The 3,708-nt window shown below is 24.9% G+C and overlaps 1 non-coding gene across 1 annotated transcript; it reads right to left on the reverse strand.

Moving 5' to 3' along the window:
* Positions 1-593: 593 nt before the first annotated feature.
* Positions 594-700, reverse strand: LOC139903734 (small nucleolar RNA R71). The gene has a single exon (XR_011778529.1). It is a non-coding gene; the product is annotated as a small nucleolar RNA R71 (small nucleolar RNA).
* Positions 701-3,708: the final 3,008 nt, after the last annotated feature.

Below are 3,708 nucleotides of genomic sequence, written 5' to 3' on the forward strand. Positions count from 1 at the left end.
GTTCAGGAAATCCTAAACTCGTTGCACTTAATCCAGAACCTAAAAGAAACTTGAACAAAAGATTAAAACAAGAAAAACAACAAAAATTAGGTAGTACTAGTCAACCGAAAACACCGAAAAATATCAAAAAACAAGTAGGAAACACTAATGGTCAACCAGAAATCAAAACTGAACCTGAAACCATCGTCATTAAAGAAGAAATGACAGAAGTAACACCTGATCCAAATGATCTACCGATGTGGAATACCAGACAAACTGTTCCCCCTCTCGCACTTGCACCTATAAGAAGACCTGAAATTGAGGCTGAAAACTGGGAAGTTAAGGGGCAGTTTATGCACATGGTTCGTGAAAACCAATTCGACGGAAGACTTAACAACAATCCGATAGAACATTTAGAAGCTTTTGAAGATTTATGTGAACTGTACAAAAACAAAGATGTTTCTTCAGATGCATTTAAGTTAAGAACTTTTCCGTACTCGTTAACCAGAGACGCAAAAGCATGGTTGAAAGCATCAAAACCTGATTCTATTACAACTTTTAATGAATTAAGAGAAAAATTCTTTACCCGATTTTTTCCACCAGCAAAAGCCGAAAGACTTAGAACTGAAATCACCACTTTTAAACAAAAGGCGGATGAAACTCTTTATGATGCCTGGGAAAGATTAAAAAGAATGTTACAAAATTGTCCGCAACACGGATTGCAAAAAGGGCAAATAGTACAAACTTTCTATCGTGGTATTGATGAACATACTCGTGGTATATTAGATTCCTCCGCTGGAGGAGTATTTATGTACAAATCACCAAATCAAGCATATGACATGTTAGAAGACATGTCAGTTCATACTTTTGAATGGACACCGTCTAGAGATCAACTACTTAGAAGGACAGTGGCAAGCCTTGAAGAAAATGAAGATAACAACACAACCATAGTGTGATGACCCGGGAATTTTCGACCAAATTTAAACTTAATCTTAATATAAACTCGACACGATGAGCAAATCCTGTAATATTGAGTCTTAAAATTTTTGGAACAGTTTACATTGATGCATTTGACCTTCGACCAGTTCCGACGATTCACGAACCTTTAATCGTAAACTAGATTATATATATACATATATATGTAAATAAGTATATTATAAAATAAATACATTAATGAACTATCACGTAAATTAGTAAGAAAACTTAAACATTATTAAAGTATTCATATTTACATGAATAATATATAATGTAACATTAATATATTAAATATAATTACAAAATTTAAAATATATTTGTATAATATTATTATTATTTTTAATATTATTAATATTAATATCTATATCAAGTATTATTAATATCATTAATCTAATACGAAAATAGAATGTATGTAACTTGTTATATCTTTTATATCACTTGTATTATTAGATATTATTATTATTATTAAGAATTATTAATTAATATTATTAGTAGGAGCTAATACTTTTTATTATTATTAACATTTCTATTATTATTATTGTAACTTATTACTCGTATTAATATCATTATAAATACTTTTAATAATATTATTATTATATTTATTACTCTTATTATTATTATAGATATTATTATTTGTATTTTAGATTTAGATTATTATATATAATTATAATTAAAATTATTAATAAAGAGTATATAAAGTTGGCTGTATATGTTTGGAAAGGAATTCAGTTACACCTCTCACTCGTTTCTGTAGTTGGTTTTTATCTGAATGCTTTAAGTTGTTACACATTCCTATCAAACATACAAAGAGTTAAATCTGTGGAACTTTATTATTTTTTTTATTATTTATTTGTACCTGATAAAGGATCATGTCGAAGAACCATTCAAACTATTGGACTGAAAAATCCATACAATTATTTTCACTATGTTATCCCTTATCAATTACCTCTTTTCTCAGTTTAGAACCGTATTATTTATTTAATTTTTTTTTCCTCTGCGATAACTATGTTCCTGTCTCAGTTTTTCAATTATTTCAAAAACGAGTTAAATTTCAAATTGTGTTAATGTGGATTTGTTAGTAATGTTTTACTTAATCTTTCTACAAAAAATTGAACTACCAATTCTTGATATCAACTTCGAATTCCTGAGTCAAAGTTCTTATTTAAAAAGTCAACATATTTGTTCATGGTAAAATTCGGGTTCGTTTTTAGGTTTTAGGATCAATTGATGATTTGAAAAGTTTCAATGAATGATTTACCATCTTTTTCATGTAGAAAACATTGTCTAAAATGTCCTCGAACTCTAGTTTGATTTTTTTTTCCTTTTCTGCGTCGCCAACATCAGCCATTTTTCTTTATTTTTTTTATATTTTTTTATCAAATTAATTGCATATAATCTGTTCTACTTTGGTCATCGAATAAAATTAAAACCTTAAAGTTGTTGTTATTGTTTATGGGTTGGGTTCTGAACTTGGTGCCAATCGAGGAAGAAGAAGGGAAAAGGAAACAGTCGGTATTAGGATAAATATAATTACGTTATGTATAATAACAGAAAAAGAAAGAGCAGTCGAATGGTAAGAGGTGTTGTTGAGAAGCGGGAGGTCGGGGGTTCGAGCCTGAGCGTGGGCAGTTTTAATCTTTTTGGGAGAAATCTTTGTAAGGTAGCTTTTCACTTATTATTATTATTATTATTATTATTATTATTATTATTATTATTATTATTATTATTATTATTATTATTATTATTATTATTATTATTATTATTTTTATTATTTTTAGTTAGTGTTATTATTATTAGGATAATTTTGTTATCATCCCTAATATTTATAAGTATCATTATTATTAGCCAAATTAAGAATATTATCATTGTCGTTATTATTAGTATATGTATTATAAATTCAATTAGGATTGTTATTAATATTGTTATTACTAATATTATTATCCTTACTAGTAATATCATTAAGTAATATTATTATTAATACTATCATTAATAATAAAAAGATTTTTATATTTATTATTATTATCATTAAGTATTATATATTTTTATCAAAAATTATCATTTCCATTATCATAATTATAAAACTTTCGTTTCATTTAAAAACTACTGTTATTAACGTTGTTAATAAGATTAGTATTAACACTAAGCATTATTTGTATTTTTTTTATGAAGATATTAGAATACTAGGAAGAGTGTTATGAAATAAAAATATTATAATTAAGTTATGAATTAAGCATGATATAATTAAAAATAAGTAAAGATCATAATTTAGAAAGTATTGCTATAAACATTAATTCAAAACTTCGAATATGAAAATATATTTTTGCTATAAATAATATTAAGTAATGTGTATGAAATTACGAATTTAAAAACTATGGATAAGATTATGATTTAAGTAAGTTATTAATTATTATTATCATTTTATTTATTACAAGTATCATTATTAGTATTAAAATAACTATTAACTATGTAAAATCATAGCTAATACATATAATTTAACTCTACTATTATATTACGTAATTATTCAAGATATATAAAATAAATATATTTAACTTACTAATGGAATTCATAATTCATTAAAATAATAGTTGAATCACTAATAATATATATATATATATATATATATATATATATATATATATATATATATATATATATATATATATATATATTTTCAACTACAAGTATATGTTTTAATATATATACAAATGATATAGGTTCGTGAATCCAAGGTCAACCCTGCATTGTTCAGTTGTT

Source organism: Rutidosis leptorrhynchoides, chromosome 3 (assembly GCF_046630445.1).
Source record: "Rutidosis leptorrhynchoides isolate AG116_Rl617_1_P2 chromosome 3, CSIRO_AGI_Rlap_v1, whole genome shotgun sequence".
NCBI classification, from domain to species: Eukaryota; Viridiplantae; Streptophyta; class Magnoliopsida; order Asterales; family Asteraceae; genus Rutidosis; species Rutidosis leptorrhynchoides.